The sequence below is a fragment of the Papio anubis genome, chromosome 1 (genome assembly GCF_008728515.1).
Source record: "Papio anubis isolate 15944 chromosome 1, Panubis1.0, whole genome shotgun sequence".
In the NCBI taxonomy this organism is placed as follows: Eukaryota; Metazoa; Chordata; class Mammalia; order Primates; family Cercopithecidae; genus Papio; species Papio anubis.
In genome coordinates this window covers 94,869,205-94,888,329 of record NC_044976.1, presented here as the reverse complement: position 1 = coordinate 94,888,329, position 19,125 = coordinate 94,869,205, and the positions used below count along the sequence as shown (strand labels likewise).

The 19,125-nt window shown below is 36.6% G+C and overlaps 1 long non-coding RNA gene across 1 annotated transcript in view; it reads right to left on the bottom strand.

Moving 5' to 3' along the window:
- The window catches only part of LOC103887011, a 44,138-nt gene extending 26,140 nt beyond the window's left edge, over positions 1 to 17,998 (bottom strand). The window contains exons 1-2 of the long non-coding RNA XR_650927.3: positions 17,396 to 17,998; positions 16,232 to 16,611 (exon numbers count right to left, since the gene is read on the bottom strand). This is a non-coding gene — a long non-coding RNA (uncharacterized LOC103887011). The remainder of the gene's footprint in view (positions 1 to 16,231; positions 16,612 to 17,395) is intronic.
- Positions 17,999 to 19,125: the final 1,127 nt, after the last annotated feature.

Below are 19,125 nucleotides of genomic sequence, written 5' to 3'. Positions count from 1 at the left end.
TAGCACTTTGGGAGGCTGAGATGGGAGGTTCACTGGAGCTCAAGGGCTTGAACCCTGCCTGAATAACATAGCAAAACCCTATCTCTACAAAAACATAAAAAATTAGCCAGGTATGGTGGCACACACCGGAGGTCCCAGCTACCGGGAAGGCTGAGCTGGGAGGATCAGTTGAGCCTGGGAGGTTGAGACTACAGCCTGGGGTACAGAGCAAGACCCTGTCTCAAAAAGAAAAGAAAAGAAAAGAAAAAGGCAAACCTGTTTTCTAAAGACTCCTTTCTAAAAATTCTAAAATGAAGTTGAATGTCTAAAGGATGGTGTATTAGTCTGTTCTCCCACTGCTATGAAGAGCTACCTGAGACTAAGACTGGGTAATTTATGAAGAAAGGAGGTTTAATTGACTCACAGTTCTGCAGGCTTAACAGGAAGCATGCCTGGGAGGCCTCAGAAAACTTGTAGCAGAAAGCAAAGGAGAAACAAGCATGTCTTACCATGATGGAGCAAGAGACACAGAGAAAGAGCAGAGAGAAGTGCCACACACTTTTAAAAGATCACATCTCTTGAGAGCCCATCATGAGAACAGCAAGGGGGGAAATCTGCACCTGTGGTCCAGTCACCTCCTACCAAGTCCCTCCTCCTATTCAACACAAGATTTGGGTCTCTGCCCAAATCCAAACTATATCAGATGGTTCCATAAAACCATGCCTGTGTATCCCCTAGAACGCTGATGCACATTCCTCAGTTGCATGAAATCACCAGTAGGACAGAAACTGCTCTATCATATACATACACTGAGGCTGAATTATTGAGTTGAAAGCATGGTTTGTCCTCAACTCTATTAAATGTAATTAACTTTCTAGCATGTTTGACCTTTCATTCTATAATTAGAGCATGAGAATTGTAATTGTTCTACCTCTCCTTCTACATGGTCATACTTAAAAAATTTTAAATCATATGATGTATGTGTAGTTTCATCACATTGTAATATAAATTTGTACTGCCTTTATGAATTGTGAGGTTAAGATACTTTTCATATTTTTATTGCTATTAGGGGTACCTATTTTGTTAATTGATGGTTCATACGCTTTCCCAATTTTTCTTTCATATTATATGATTTTTAGTTATTGATTTGTTATAGTGTTTTACATATCCTAGATGCTAATCTTTACCTGTTATACCTGTTGCAAAAAAATTCTTCCACACTATGGCTACCTTCTCTTTTTAAGAAAAACTTTCATGCTAGAACAATTTTAGAGTTACAAAAAAAAAAAAAAAAAAAAAGCAAAGATAGTTGCTACGGTCTGAATGTTTGTGTCCAAATTTACATGTTGAAACCTAATCACCAATGTGATAGTATTAGGAGTTGGGGCCTTTGGGAATTTATTAGGTCATGAGGGCAGAGCCTTCATAAATAAAACTAGTGTTTTTAATAAAAGAGGCTCCACAGGGCTGCCATGTCCCTTTTCCACCACGTGAGGACATAACAAAAATGTGCCATCCACAAACCAGGAAACGGGCCCTCACAAAACACCAAATCTGCCTGTGCCTAAGATCTTGACATTTCCAGCTTCCAGAACTATAAGGAATACATTTCTGCTGTTTGTAAACTATGTAAGCTATGGTTTTTGTTATAGCAGCCTGAATAGACAAAGACAATAGTACAGAAAATTCTTACATACTCACACTTAGTTTTCCTTATTATTAATATCTTACATTAGTATGGTACACTTGTCACAATTATTGAACCAATATTATACATTATAATTAAGTAAAGTCCATACTTCATTCAAATTTTCTTACCTAATGTTCTTTTTCTGTACCAGGATTCCATCCAATAGCTCATACTCATACTACATTTAGCCGTGATGTCTCTCTTAGGCTCCTCTTAGCTGTGAGTTTCTCAGACTTTTGTTTTTGTTTTTTTTTTCGATGCCCTTAACAATTTTGAGGTGTCTAGTCAAATATTTTGTAGGAAGCCCTTCTACTGAAATTCACATGATATTTATCTCATGGTGAAATGGGTTTATGGGTTTGGGGAAGGAAAGCCACAGACGAAAAATACCATTCTTATCACATCATATGACTGATACCTATTATCAACATGTCTTATTAACTGTTGATACTAACATCCTTCACCTGGCTGAGTTTGTCAGATTTCTCCATTCTAAAGCAAATCATTTTTCCTCCCTTTCCATACTGACTGAACCCTTTGGAAAGAAGTCAAAGTAGACATTCCAAACTTAAATTATGTTCCATCTCTTTTGGAATTATTTCACATGGGAGATTTGTCTATTTTCCGTCATTTATTTTATTTATTCAATCATCGAATTATATCAATGTGGAGTCATGAATATTTAGATTATAATCCAATACTACTTTATTTTGTTTTTCAATTGTTTCATCTTTGTCTATTACTCTTATTTTACTTTACTTGAGAATTTTTGTTATAATATAAACATCTTAAAAATTAACATTATTATATTTAGTAATATGTTTTTGTGGTTTGTATGATTTTATATCATTTTAAAGACATTCTACCCAATCCTATCTTCTCTTAAATAAATACTATTTTGCCAATTTTAATACAAATTAGGAAATAATTTATTTCTGCTTAAATTTTTTGTGTATAATGTGATGTAGAGATCCAATTTTTATTTTGTGCCTATCTGACCAATTTTTCCTATATCATTTACTTAATAGACTATCCTTTTGTTACTTATAATGTCACCAGAGTTATATATTAATTTTTGTATGTACACTGCTCTGTTTCTGGGACTTTTATCCTTTTTAATTTGTTTATTTGTTTAGCATGCATCAGTGTTACGCTGTTTTAATTATGATAGAAATGTAAGTTTTGCTATGGTGAGCAATTACCCAGAAGTTGTTAGTCCTTAAAATTGTATTAGCTGTTTTTTTGTCCTTTTCTCTTATGCATAAATTGTCAAATTCCATAAGATTCCTTATCAGGAAATTGATTTGAAAGTGTTGATTTCTTCTTCCTTATCCTCCTCCTCTTCTTTTTCCTGCTCCTCCTTTCTCCTCTTCCTCTTCCTCCTTCTCTTTCCCCTTCTTCCTTTTCCCCTTCCCCTTTCCCTTCTTTCATCTCCTTCTTTTTAGAAACATTTTAAATTAACATTTTTAGGATATTGGGCCATCTCACTCATGAACTTAGCATATCTCTTTGTTTATTCCAACCTACTATGTTTTACTGTGTATAGGATTTGTTACAGTTATCTCTACATACTTCATAATTTTTATTACTACTGGAATAAAATCTTTTATTTCTGGTAAATTTTATTATTAGTCATGAATATGTATAGGAATGCTTTTGAATTTTGTATACTGATCTTATTTGCAGGAATCTTCATGACATTCCTATTTGTCTAATGGTTAGTTTAATTTATCTGAAATTTGGTTTCTTCTATTCTACTGCATGTATTATTTGTTATTTGTTTCATTAACTGGGATTTCTAATATAATATTCAACTGCGGTTTTTAATTTCTAAATATTTGGGGATTTTAGAGGTAGCTTTCTGTTATTAATTTCTAAATTAATTTCATTGTGATAAGAGAACCTACTCTGTATTAGTTTATTCCTTTAAAATTTAAGACTTGTTTTATGTTCCAGCATATGCCCTATCATGGGGAATATTCCACATGCACTTAATAAAACTCCGTATTTTACAGTTGTTAGTTCAGTGTTCTGTGAAAGTTAGGTAAGATGGTGATAATGTTTTAAATCATTTATATTATTATTGATTTTCCATTGTTGTTTACATCAGCATCTGGGAGAGGAATGTTGAAATGTCCAACTACAATTGTGGATTTATTTATTTCTTCTTTCAATTTTGTCAGGTTTTCCTGTAGGTATTCGAAGCTCTTTATTGGGAGGTGCATATATATTTTATATTTATATATGTAATATAATGTATATATAATATATGTGATTGTTACATCTTCTTTATAATTATAAAATGTCTCTCTTTATTCCTAATTTTATTTCTTTCTGAAGGCTACTTTGTCTAATATTAATATAGCCACTTTAGCTTTCTCATTATGAGTGTTTTCATAGTATAGCTTTTTGCATCTATGTCTATGTCTGTCTACATATATATAAAAAACTATATTTATTTTTAAAGTTGTTTGCTGTAGACAACATATAGTTGGATTTTGCTTTCTTTTTATCCAGTTTGACAATCTATTCCTTTTAATTAAATTGTTTTCTTTTTCCTTTAGTGGATATATGATTGGTGCAGCTGGCGTTAAATCTGAAGACTTTCTACTTATTTTCTATTTGTTCTAGCTATATTTGTCTCTGTTTTCCTCATTTCCTTTTTTCATTTTAGTTTATTTTTATAAATTTCTTTTATCTCCACTATTGGTTTATCAGCTTCTGCTCTTTGATTTATACTTTCAGCAGTTGCGCTAGGATTTAAAAGGTGCATGTTTAACCTGTCACAGTTAACCTTCATATTATGTTACACCTCATTACATGTGATATAAAAGTCTTGAAACAGTTTACTATTGTTTTCCTATTATATCCATTATGCTGCTGTCATCTATTATTTTGACATGTTACAAATCTTATAACAATATTGTTTTCTGCTTTAAGTAATCAATTATCTTTTGAAGAGATTTTTTAAATAAGGAAATAAAGTATTCTATGTTCTGATATTCTTTATTCTACTGTGTTACTCCAAGTTTTCATCTGCTAATAATTTCTTTCTGTCTGAAGAACTTCTTATGACTTTTTTTGTGTGTGTGATTTTTTTTTTATTATACTTTAAGTTCTAGGGTACATGTGCACAATGTGCAGGCTTGTTACATATGTATACATGTGCCATGTTGGTGTGCTGCACCCATTAACTCGTCATTTACATTAGGTATATCTCCTAATGCTGTCCCTCCCCCCTCCCTCCCCACAATAGGACCCGTTGTGTGATGTTCCCCTTCCTGTGTCCAAGTGATCTCATTGTTCAATTCCCACCTATGAGTGAGAACATGCAGTGTTTGGTTTTCTGTTCTTGCAATAGTTTGCTGAGAATGATGGTTTCCAACTGCATCCATGTCCCTACAAAGGACAAAAATTCATGCTTTTTTATGGCTGCAGTGTTCCATGGTGTATATGTGCCACATTTTCTTAATCCAGTCTGTCACTGATGGACATTTGGGTTGATTCCAAGTCTTTGCTATTGTGAATAGTGCCGCAATAAACATACGTGTGCATGTGTCTTTATAGCAGCATGACTTATAATCCTTTGGGTATATCCCCAGTAATGGGATGGCTGGGTCAAATGGTATTTCTAGTTCTAGATCTTTGAGGAATCGCCACACTATTTTCCGCAATGGTTGAACTAGTTTACAGTACCACCAACAGTGTAAAAGTGTTCCTATTTCTCCACATCCTCTCCAGCACCTGTTGTTTCCTGATTTTTTTAATGATTGCCATTCTAACTGGTGTGAGATGGTGTCTCATTGTAGTTTTGATTTGCATTTCTCTGATGGCGAGCGATGATGAGCATTTTTCATGTGTCTGTTGACTGTATGAATGTCTTCTTTTGAGAAGTGTCGGTTCATATCCTGTGCCCCCTTTTTGATGGAGTTGTTTGTTTTTTTTCTTGTAAATTTGATTGAGTTCTTTATAGGTTCTGGATATTAGCCCTTCATCAGATGAGTAGATTGCAAAAATGTTCTCCCATTCTGTAGGTTGCCTGTTCACTCTGATGGTAGTTTCTTTGGCTGTGCAGAAGCTCTTTAGTTTAATTAGATCCCATTTGTCAATTTTGGCTTTTGTTGCTGTTGCTTTTGGTGTTTTAGACATGAAGTCCTTGCCCATGCCTATGTCCTGAATGGTATTACCTAGATTTTCTTCTAGGGTTTTTATGGTTTTAGGTCTAACATTTAAGTCTCTAATCCATCTTGAATTAATTTTTGTATAAGGAATAAGGAAAGGATCCAGTTTCAGCTTTCTACTTATGGCTAGCCAATTTTCCCAATACCATTTATTAAATAGGAAATCCTTTCCCCATTTCTTGTTTTTGTCAGGTTTGTCAAAGATCAGATGGCTGTAGATGTGTGGTATTATTTCTGAGGACTCTGTTCTGTTCCATTGGTCTATGTCTCTGTTTTGGTACCAGTACCATGCTGTTTTGGTTACTGTAGCCTTGTAGTATAGTTTGAAGTCAGGTAGCGTGATGCCTCCAGCTTTGTTCTTTTGGCTTAGGATTGTCTTGGCAATGTGGGGTCTTTTTTGGTTCCATATGAACTTTAAAGAAGTTTTTTTCCCATTCTGTGAGGAAAGTCATTGGTAGCTTATTGAGGATGGCATTGAATTTATAAATTACCTTGGGCAGTATGGCCATTTTCACAATATTGATTCTTCCTATCCATGAGCATAGTATGTTCTTCCATTTGTTTGTGTCCTCTTTTATTTCACTGAGCAGTGGTTTGTAGTTCTCCTTGAAGAGGTCCTTTACATCCTTTGTAAGTTGGATTCCTTGGTATTTTATTCTCTTTGAAGCTATTGTGGATGGGAGTTCATTCATGAACTCTCTTTGTCTGTTAATGGTGTATAAGAATGCTTGTGATTTTTGCACATTGATTTTGTATCCTGAGACTTTACTGAAGTTGCTTATCAGCTTAAGGAGATTTTGGGCCGAGATGATGGGGTTTTCTAAATATACAATCATGTCATCTGCAAACAGGGACAATTTGACGACTTCTTTTCCTAACTGAATACCCTTGATTTCTTTCTCTTGCCTGATTGCCCTAGCCAGAACTTCCAACACTATGTTGAATAGGAGTGGTGAGAGAGGGCATCCCTGTCTTGTGCCAGTTTTCAATGGGAATGGTTCCAGTTTTTGCCCATTCAGTATGATATTGGCTGTTGGTGTGTCATAAATAGCTCTTATTATTTTGAGATACGTCCCATCAATACTGAATTTATTGAGAGTTTTTAGCATGAAGGGCTGTTGAATTTTGTCAAAAGCCTTTTCTGCATCTATTGAGATAATCATGTGGTTTTTGTCTTTGGTTCTGTTTATATGCTGGATTATGTTTATTGACTTGCATGTGTTGAACCAGCCTCGAATCCCAGGGATGAAGCCCACTTGATCATGGTGGGTAAGCTTTTTGATGTGCTGTTGGATTTGGTTTGCCAGTATTTTATTGAGGATTTTTGCATCAATGTTCATCAGGGATATTGGTCTAAAATTCTCCTTTCTTGTTGTATCTCTGTCAGGCTTTGGTATCAGGATGATGTTGGCCTCATAAAATGAGTTAGGGAGGATTCCCTCTTTTTCTATTGATTGGAACAGTTTCAGAAGGAATGGTACCAACTCCTCCTTGTACCTCTGGTAGAATTCGGCTGTGACTCTGTCTGGTCTTGGACTTTTTTTGGTTGGTAGGCTATTAATTATTGCCTCAATGTCAGAGCCTGCTATTGGTCTATTCAGGGATTCAACTTCTTCCCGGTTTAGTCTTGGGAGAGTGTAAGTGTTATGGTATTTTTTGAAGTGAAGACCTACTGGCAATAAATCCTCTTGGTGTATTAGTTCATTCTTTCACTGCTATGAAGAAATACCAGAGATTGGGTAATTTATAAAGTTAAGGGATTTCATTGGCTCATGGTTCTGCAGGCTGTACAAAAAGCATGATGTGTCCACTCATCTTCTTGGGAGTCCTCAGGAAACTTAAAATCATGGTGGAAGGTGAAGGAGGAGCTGGCACTTCACATGGCCAGAAGCAGGAAGAAGTGGGAGAAAGGTGCTACTCACCTTTAAACAACCAAATCTTGTGAGAAATCTGTCACTATGCAGTACTAAGGGGGGATGATGATAAACCACGAGAAACCACCCCCATGATCAAATCACCTCCCACCAGGCCCCACCTCCAGCATTAAGAATTACATTTCAATATGAGATTTGGGTGGGGACACAGAGCCAAACCGTATTATTCTGCCCTGGCCCCTCCCAAATCTCATGTCTTTCTCACATTGCAAAATCCATTCATGCCTTCCCAATAGTCCTCCAAAGTCTTAACCCATTCCAACATTAACTCAAAAGTCCACAATCCAACGTCTCATTTGAGATAAGACAAGTCCCTTCTGCCTAGGAGCCTGTTAAATAAAAAACAAGTTAGTTACTTCCCAGATTCAATTTTGGCATAGGCATTGGGTAAAACCTCTCACTCCAAAAGGGAGAAATAAGCCAAAAGAAAGGGGCTACATGTCTCACAGAAGTCTGAAGCCCAGCAGGGCAATCATTAAATCTTAAAGTGACACAATAATCTCTTTTGACTCCATGACTTACATCCAGTGCACACTGGTGCAAGGGGTGGGCTCCCAAAGCCTTGGGCAGTTCTGCCCCTGAGGCTTTGCTGGGTACAGCTCCCACTGCTGCTTTCACGGGCCGGCTTCAAGTACCTGCCATTTTTCCAGGTGCATAGTGCAAGCTGTCAGTGGATCTACAATTCTGGGGTCTGGAGGATGGTGGCTTCTCACAGCTCCACTAAGCAGGGACACAGTGGGGACTCTGTGTAAGGCCTCCAACACCACATTTCCTTTCCACACTGCCCTAGTAAAGGTTCTCTATTAGGGATTCATTCCTGAAGCAGGCTTCTTCTTAGACATCCAGACTTTTCCATACATCCTCTAAAATCTAGGCAGAGGCTCCTAATCCTCAACTATTGCACTCTGTGCATCCACTGGCTTAACACCACATGGAAACTGCCAAGGTTATGGTTTGCTCCAACTGAAGCAGTGGCCTGAGCTGTACCTGAGCTCCTTTGAGCCACGACTGGAACTAGAGCAGCTGAGATAGGAAAGCAGTGTCCCAAGACTGTGCAGGAGGGTCCTGGGCCTGGCCCATGAAACCATTCAGTCTTCCTAGGCCTCTGGGCCTGTGATGGGAGGGGCTGCTATGAAGGTCTCTGAAATTCCTTGGAGGCCTCTTGTTGTTGTCTTGGCTATTAGTACTTGTCTTCCTTTTGGTTATGCAAATTTCTGCAGCCAGCTTGAATTCCTCCCCTGAAAATGGGCTTTTATTTTTTACCAGGTAGGCAGCCTGCAAATTTTTCAAACTTTTATGCTCTGCTTCCCTTTTAAATATAAGTTCCAGTTTCAAATCATTTCTTTGCTCCCATATATGAATTTAGATTGTTAGATGCAGTCTGATCACATCTTGAATACTTTGCTGCACTCTAAAGTTCAAAGTTCCACAGATCCTTATGTCAGAGGCACAGTGCACCCAAGCTCTTTGCTAAAGTGTAACAAAAGTGACTGCTCCAGTTCCCAGTAAGTTCCTCTTTTTCATCTGAGACCTCCTCAGCCTGGCCTTCACTATCCATATCACTATCAGCATTTTGGTCACAATAATTTAACACGTCTCTGGGAAGTTCCAAAATTTCCCTCATCTTCTTGTCTTCTTCTGAGCCCTCAAAATTGTTCCAGCCTCTGTCCATCACTCACTTCCAATGCTGCTTCTACGTTTTCAGGTATCCTTATAGCAATGTCCCACTTCTCAGTACCAATTTTCTTTATTAGTCTGTTTTGCACTGCTATAAAGAAATACTTGAGATGGGGTAATTTATAAAGGTAAGAGGTTTAATTGGCTCACAGTTCTGGAGGCTGTATAAAAAGCATGGTGCACCTGCTCAGCTTCTTGGGAGCCAATTTACAATCATGGCTGAAGGTGAAGGGGGAGCTGGCACTTCACACGACCAGGAGCAGGAAGAAGAGAGTAGGGAGGTACTATACACTTTTAAACAACCAGATCTTCTGAGAAATATATCACTATGCAGTACCAAGAGGAAATGGTACTAAACCATGAAAATCTGTCCCCATGATCCAATCACTCCCACCAGCACCCCCCTCCACCACTGGGGATTTTATTTTAACATTAAATTTGGGCAAGGACACAGGTACAAATCATATCACTCTGCTTGCTTTCATTTTCCCAGAAAATAAACAACCTTGTTTCATCTTCATTTGTGAAATATTTAAATTTATATTGAATAACACATTTACAGGTTATTTTTTAAGCACTTTAAAGATGGCATTCCATTGTCTTCTGGATTGCTAAGATTCTGATAAGAAGTCTGTTGTCATTCTTATCTTGTTTTCCCTGTGTACATAATGTATATTTTTATTGGCCATTATTAAGTTTCTTCTTATGAATGCTTTTCAGAAATTTTATTACATGTACCTTAATATATGTTTAGTTGTTCTCATCTTTCTCAGAGTTCTATATGTTTCTTGGATCTCTAGGTTTATTTGTCATGAGTTTGAAAAAAAAAAAGCCATTATTTCTTCAAGTTTTTTTTGTTGTTGTTTTTTGTTTTTTGTTTTTTACCCCACATTCTCTTTCTTTTCTTGCAGGGACTTTCAAACATATGCTAGAGCACTTGATACTACCATATAGGCTATCGTGGTGTTGCTTTTTGTTGGTTGGTTGCCTTTTTCCTATTTTGTTTATCAGCCTTATTCTGAATAGTTTATATTCCTATTTTGTCATGTTCACTAGCCTTTTTATCCCCCTGAAATGTCTACTATGCTGTTAACACTATTTAGCAAAATTTTCATTTCATATATTTTATATTCCATCTCTAGATGTTTCATTTGGGTCTTTGCAAAAATATTCTTCTCCATATTTATTCACATTTTCTTTAATCCTTTGAGCATACTGATTACCATCCTTGCCTGCTTGCTTCCATTACCTCTGCCATTTCCGACTATGTTTCTATAAAATGATTTCTTTCCTGGTTATGAGTCAAGTTTTCCTGTTATTTGTTACACATAAGAACATTTGACTGCATACCAAACATTGCTAATCTTATACATTTGAGGGTTGGATATTGTTGTATTTCTTTAAGAACAGCCAAATTACTTGAGAATTAGTTTGATCCTTTCAAAGCTTGTTTCCAGAATTTTAAGGTAAGTCTAGAATAAGGTTTATTCTAGGCCAACATTAGCCCTATAAATACATCGTAACCCTTCTGAATTTTCTTATGAATGTCCCATATAGTCAATGAGATTTCTCCACTCTGGCTGGTGGGAATTTGAATGATTTCCTGCTTTGTGTGAGCTCTGGGAATTATTTGTTTTGCAGTTCTCTAGTAATTTTTCTTTCTCTAAAGGTAGCTTTTTGCCTGACTTCATGGAGTTTCTACATAGGTGTATGCAGATTAGTATTCATTTAAAAACTCAAGAAGACTTTATGCAGATTTCTGAAGCTCTTTCTATATATATCTCGCTTCTTTCTTGGACTCTGTCTTGAAAATTCTAGCCTTTATGGTGTTTGTTTTCTCATTTGGGTAAGACCACAAGTCTGGGTTCTCTCTCCCTGCACCATAGCCTGGAAGCTGCCTCCAGGCAGAAATCTGAAGTGATTGCAAGGTTCACTTTATTTTTATTTTTTCTTTCTTCTCAGGAATCATAATTCTGTGATGCTGAGTGTCCATTTCCTAAAATCTATTGTATCATATATTTAGTTCCATTTTCTAAATATTTATGATGAAAGAGTAAGTTTGGACTCATTTATTCTCTCATGGCCAAAAGTACACGACCACTTGATATAGTTTTTAAGTAATTTTTGTTACTTTGATTGATGTTGCTCTTATGGACATTTTATATATAGTTTCTTCAACTCAGCCATAGTGTAGATGGCAATTCTTAACAAAAGAGTTTAGTTTTGGCCAGAAAATCCTAATGAGTTTCTACCAGATATTTTTTTCTTGAGTGGATTTGTGATTAAGGCTATCAAGGCCTTTCTCTAGGGAAGCTAAATAATGTTCATTTGAGTATATGTTAGCTGATTTCTAAGCTTCTCTTTTAATTGGATGTCTATATATTGTCTTATAACTAGTTTTACTTGATTTCTTAACTTCCAGAATGAAAAAAACTCAAGAATTAAGTGAGATACTATCTCACATCTGGCCTTCATTGTATTCTTCCAGTGTTCTGAAAGCAAATGCAATTAAAACTCTCCATTTGGTACTGGAATTTAAGCACCAAATGGTGCCTCAGGGTCTGAGGAGATGCTGCCTTTGCTATTTCCCAAAACTTATAAGTTTTCTTTTGCCTTGCAGGATGTAGATTTTTAAAAAATTCTGGAGTTTAAATCTTTCTCTAGTAGAAACTCTAATTTAGTGTAACTATTTGAAATAAACATCTCAGGAGACAAAAAGCTATTTTAAATAGATGACAACATCTTGTGGCATAATTGCATGCTAGTGCAATTTAAATGAACACTATCTTTCATAGACAAAATCTATTTTAAAATTCTATCTATAAAACAGTTGAGGAAGAATTGTAAACAGAAGAACATTCTGTTATTTTCCTTGGCATTTAGAAAGTGCTGCTTTTGAAACCTTTATTTTAGGTTCTGAAATAATTTTAGAAAGTGTACATAGTTTTGCTTTCAAAGGTCATGAGCAAGTATAAATATACCCATTTTAGAACAAGGAAAAGCTTTCAATCCCCCCCACATCTTACCATCCTCTTCCAAGACTAAAAACTAAAGTAGATCTAAAAATTTCCAATATTTTCTCATTTCCCAGAGTTGAACAAAATAGAAAATATTGAGATTTGATCAATAGTATTCAAAAATGAAGAGGAGAAACCTTATCTGTGTTGGAGGATGAAAGCAAATTCTTTTGGATGCTTCTCGGACTTGATACCATAAGTCCACTCTCATTGAAGGGACTCATATTCCTTTGAGTTCAGCCTCTCAGATCCGTTTGGTAACAATAATTCATGGTCCAGCAAGATCTCAGTAAAAGCATCATCATATCATGATGATGAAGAAGAAGAAGATGATGACAATTATGATGATAAAAATAAAACAAAAAATCCACCTGCTATAAAAAACAGAAAAACAAAAAAACAGAACACTGAGAAGTAAGCAGTCTAGAAACCTGAAATAATTGTCCACATGAAATTATAAAGTCCTTTTGACACCCATAGTAATTCTACTTTAAGTTTCATAGTAATATTGATTACTAATGAGTTTTTGGCTTGGGCTATTATTTTGAATGGTGGTAGAGTGAGAGGAGTGCTCAAAGGAAATATAGGTTTGCATACATAAATGTGCATTGTGATGGAGGGTTCTTAATTTACAGTAACATATAGAATTTGAAGATTACTTCAAAGGGTATTTAAAACTCATGTTTGAAATTCATAACAAGAAAATGTGTACTTTCTTAAGGGACAAAGTTTTCAGGTAAAGTTTCTACTAGTCAGATTTTTCCTGAGAGGTAATTTGGAATGCGTTGGCAGAAAATGTGCAAACTAGAGATATGTTCATTCTCTTACTCTTCTCTATTTAGAGACTAAAGGTAGTATGAGCTGCTTTCATATTTGGTTGAAATGCCTTGAAAAAGCAAACAATTTTAAGAGAGCTGCTTATCTGCTGCTTCTTTCAACTACCCTGACTCTCCTATAATAATTTGTCTTTTAATCTCTTCTAGCGGATACTCCATTCCGATCCCCTTACCGATCCCTACTAATCCTCCCAGTCCTAGACTGCTAGACAGCTCTAAACATCAACTCTGTGTGGGGCTCCACTCACTGTCTAATTAAAATGATTGTCACTGTGATTATATTATACTCGTAGGTGGATAAGGAAGAGTTAATCATCTGAATTATTGTATACCTAAGAGTTTTAGAATTGTACCACAGAGAGTCAACCTAAAGCCAAGGTGAACTATTTTTAAAACTATATTTTATTTTTACCTGAGAAAAGCAATATATAATCATTGCACAATATGAAGAAAACATGAAAATCCAGGGTCACCTCTTCCTGTCCCATCGAATCAGCTGTTTCCAATTAAGACAACAGTATACAGACTATTATTCCAGTTATTCCTTCCCCAGGAGTCTTTTAGATTTTAAGGAATCTGTGCAATGAAATATTGCTCAACAGAAGTGAGAGACTTAGAACGTCAGATTGGGGGAACCTGGAACCTCACTGGCAGTCCCTAGTAAAATCAGACTTGATCCTTGTAAACAGTTTCTGGAGTTCCAAATACATGTCTGAAACAAAATCATATTTATCCAGACTAGATGAAAGAAGAGAAGTTATAGAGTGTAAATTTTATAAGATTCCGTGATTAAAATTCTCTAAGCTATATTGGACTCTGTTTTGTTATTACTATTTGACTTTGAAATCTGTATTCAATTTTGGATAACACATTTCAATACACTTGCAAAGGAAAAAATCATCCTATTTAAGTCTCTGGTAGAAAATTACTGTGAAGTATGGTGGGCAGGTTTCCTCCTCTTTACAGTAACAACAGTGGACTTCTTCTGTAACAGAAGTGGTTTAAATTAGAAAGAAAACCTTTGTGACTCAGCAGTCAAATGCTAAATTGGGCTTCTTAAGGCAGTGGTGAAAGCTTCTAATAGAATGATGTTTCCAAAACAATTCAGGCTTCATTCACTAGGAAATACTTTGAAAAGATGGGGACTGTCATAAAGTTGCCAGCTCTTTAGTTTATCCAAGTAGGTATGTTAAATAAAAAAACATGTATTTATTCAAATATATACATTGGAAATGTATTCTCAATCAGGCACTGTGCCAAATAAAATGTGGGGCTGTGGTGGTGAATCTGTTTCCTCACGTCCTTATAGTTTCGATGGGGACTGTTATCAACCAAACACACAAATAAACATAAAGTTACAGTTGTGATTAGTGCCATAAAGGATATGTAGCTGTATAAAAAGAGTCTAATTTGGCCATTTAGAAACTAAATATGAAGGAAAGACACATGGTCAACATCATGGCTAAGACTGATTGAGCACTTACTCTGTGTCAGGCACTGTTCTAAGCATGTATGTATAACATCATTTGATTCCCACAGAGACTCTAGAAAGTGGGAATGTTATTATACCTATTTTAAAGTGTGAAAATCCTAAAAGGCATAGGAAGATTAATTAACTTGTCCTGGTTTTGCAGCTCACCAGTAGGACACCCTGCAGTCAAACTCTGATAGTCTGATTCTGGAGTTCACATTCTTAACCATCAAAAAGAGGAAAGTTTTTCATAATTTTCATAAATTCCTAACTTTTTGAAACTTGTATTACCCTGTTCCCATTTTTTCTTTTAGTGGCAGAGTGCTAAAAATTTGGGGCCAGGGGCTAGTCATGGATCAGCAATGGAAGGACACTTTTTGAAGGTGACTTTTCCAATGAGGATACACTGAACAGGATAGTTCAAATGAGCTCCTGCCAAAAGAGAGTGGAATAAAATAGATTGCTTTTAGAGGACAATTCCAGCCTTCTAGTCTTAAATGCATTTTCAATAATGTGATATGCAACCTTAATCTGACTTTTAAAGGTATTGCATTTTTTGTTCCCTTTGACTTATGATAAACAAATGAAAAAGTGAAATGCACCAAAGAAGATACATAGAGCATTCCGTGGTGCTTCTATTCCAAAGATGATTTGGAATTTCCTTTGTTCAAGCAAGTTTTGGGGTGCAGTGGCTCATGCCTGTAATCCTAGCACTTTGGGAGTCTGAGATGGGAGGATCACTTGAGCACAGGAGTTTGAGACCAGCCTGGGAAACATAGCAAGACCCCACCTCTATGAAAAATAACATTTAAAAAAAATCAGTCAGGTGTGGTGGCATATGCCTGTAGTCCCAGCTACTCAAGAGGCCAAGGCAGAAGGATAACTTGATCCCAGGAGATCAAAGCTACAGTGAGCTGAGATCATGCCACAGCACTGCAGCTTGGGCAACAAAGTGAGACCTTGTCTTGAAATGGAAAGCGTTTATTTATTTGGTTTGTTTGTTAAAGGGCAAGTAAGTATGCATTTTTTTTTAAAAGTTCCGTATCACTTGCAGGTTTTATCCACTTTTGTTATAAAGATGAGAGGATGCTAGCAATAAGAAAAAGTCCCAACATTTTCCAATGAACATTTAATTTTACTTTAATGAGAATTAATTGATGTGAAGGAAATAAAAATTAATTACTACATTCCTAAGGATTAAGAACAATCTGAGAGAAAAACATTCCATTTTTATCAATCTGAGATGAAAAAGTTCCTGACAAAGAAACTTCCTTTGGTAGCTTTTGATTTATCAGACCATTTTCAGAGCCCAAGTCACTTTTCAGCACTAGTAAGGAAGACATTAATGCTTTATAAAAGCAACTGGGGTATCTCACCACAGTGGGAAACCACTTTTAAACTCACATCGGGAAGCCTTCACGAAGCCTTGTTTCTGGGAAAACTTACATAAATCACTGCTTTTCCCAGTTGAGATTGGCTGCCTGCGGTGGTGATGACAAGGTCAAAGATACGGACTAGGGGTCCAAGGTCAGGCCTTATAAGGGGTAAATGGAGAGTGTTCCCTTTGCTTTTGTCCCATGCATTGAGAATGCAAGCTCATCAAGTAAAGCCCCAGAAGGTAGGCTGGCAGGTCAGATGTATCATATTGTTATGGTTCCTTTCTGTATTTGTTATGGACTATAAACCATGATGATGCAATAAAGGGCCAGGGCCATGAATTCCAATTGGCTGTGCAGTGCTATTTCATGGAGGGGCAAGTCCAACTGTTATGAATTCAGACAACTTAATAATTTCAGTTTCACCGCGTTGCTCTGCTCCCCAGGAACCTGCAGAAGATAAGTGATTGGGCACTATCATAAATCCAGACATACATACAATAGGAAAATAACTGGTGAAGCTTTAAATCAATGCAGAATGTTAGATTAATAAAGATGTTGATCATACTATTTGGTGAAAATATTAACTAGGAAAAGTTGATAAAATGTACTTTTTAAAAAAGATGAAACTAGTCAAATATATTTCTTTGTGCTTATTTGTATCTGCATAAATATAAAATGCCATTGGTTCTTCAGCTTTAACACCTAAGGGATTTATAAGCATATTGCTTCAATAAAACTTGGTTCATCTGTACAGTACATGGCTCAGATATGCATATTTAATTACTCTGAAAGTAATTTACTTGTACAGATGGTGGTATTAGAGGGTCTTACTTCAATTTAAATTACTTTCATTAGGAAAAAAAGTGTTCTTTGGCTATGATTTCCAAGTAAAAATTTAACTTTTATAACATATGGAACATACCTGCTTGTAGTAATGATACATGAATAATCCCACACATGCAAAATAAACATTATTGTAAAATTTTGAAACCACTCATAGGGAGTAGTATTATTACAAAATAATTCAAGAACCTCGCATGCAAAGCTCAGGGAGTTGCAAGGTAAACTAGCAGCCAAAGTATATAAATGAGCTTAGAAAAAAGCATGGAGGATCTAAGTTGCCACTGAAAGCAATGAACAGCCTCTTCAGCAGACCACTGAAGCCCCTCCTCCCTTGACAAAACTCAAAAGAAAGTAGTAGATATTATGTGAGAAATATACCTGGTCATACCTCAGAGACTCACATGGATCTGTGTGCTCCCTAGGCAGGGACTTGAGCCGTTTTGTACTCCCCTTTCTAGAAAAGTAAAGGCTACCTTCCCCCCATCACAGCTTGGTGCCTTCTGAAATGCAACATTCATCCTGTTGAAACAAGCACCCAAATAAAAATTATCACTTTTAAAGGCAAGCCAGTCACAAAGAAAGACAAATGGCTTGTGGCATATTGTATTGATTATCACACAGTAGCTGTGTATTAAAAATTGGGAAAATGTAACTGCTTTTGAAAGAGATATTGTTTTCTATTATGAGATTGTAAAAAACTGCCCATGTGTTTGTTCATTCTTCACTGCAAGTATTTCTTTATTAAGCACTGTATCTCAGAGGCAGCACATATACTATCTACTACTCTGGTTGCTATGGTAAGTAGTCATGTTTTATTGAAGAGTAAATGGCCACCACCCACAAGAATAGCTCCCAAGTGGCCTTAGCATACACTCCCTTCCCCACCCTTTCTTTTTGAGCCAACCTAATTCTTTTTAAATCAACATGAATTTTACCCTTATTTAGAGTCAGACAAAAACCTTTCTTTTTTTTCTTTTTTTCTGAGACGGAGTCTTGCTCTGTCGCCCAGGCTGGAGTGCAGTGGCGCGATCTCAGCTCACTGCAAGCTCCGCCTGCCGGGTTCACGCCATTCTCCTGCTTCAGCCTCCTGAGTAGCTGGGACTACAGGCGCCCGCCACCACGCCTGGCTAATTTTTTTGTACTTTTAGTAGAGACAGGGTTTCACTGTGTTAGCCAGAATGGTCTCGATCTCCTGACCTCATGATCCACCCGTCTTGGCCTCCCAAAGTTCTGGGATTACAGGCTTGAGCCACCACGCCCGGCCTAGACAAAAATCTTTCTACTACCTTCTCTCAACTCTCTCTCTTTCTTCCCCCTGCCGTCCTCTGGCCCTTTTTTTTTTTTGGACAGTGTCTCACTTTGTCACTCAGGCTGGAGTGCAGTGGCAGGATCTCGGCTTACTGAAGCCTTGACCTCCTGGGTTCAAGGGATCTTCCTGCCTCAGAGGCCCCAAGTATCTGGGATGACAGGCACACACCACCACATCCAGCTAATTTTTTTGTATTTTTTGTAGAGATGGAGTTTCACCATATTGTCCAGGCTGGTCTTGAACTCCTGAGCTCAAGTAATCCGCCTGCCTCGACCTTTCAAAATGCTGGGATTATAGGTGTGAGCCACTGCGCCTGACCTCAAATCTATCTCTTAAAATGATTCTATTCATTATGAACAACAAATGAAGTTACATCAATCAGCCTTAAAAACTTTGTGATGACACATCCAAATACACACACACACACACACACACACACACACAATAAGCTTATTTAGTAATATATTGGAGATTATATTATAGGATTCCTTTTAAATACTGAACCTAGAATACAAACAGAAAAGTATTTTGGTGATATGTGCGTGCTTGGGGATTCTATCATAAGACATCTATAATGTGAAGCCATACCCATGAAGACATTTTTCAAACTACCTGTACAGTGTAAACGAATAGTTTAAATGATAGTCTGCTTATCTCTCTATCTATCTATCATCTATCACCTATCTATCTGAGCAAAAAATATTTGTCATATTGTGGTAATCTGACTGATTACCAGTTTTCAGGCCTTGAAGCAAAGTGGAGTTTGAGTTAGGTCAGTTTTCACTTTGAGTCATGGCTATTTGTGTGGG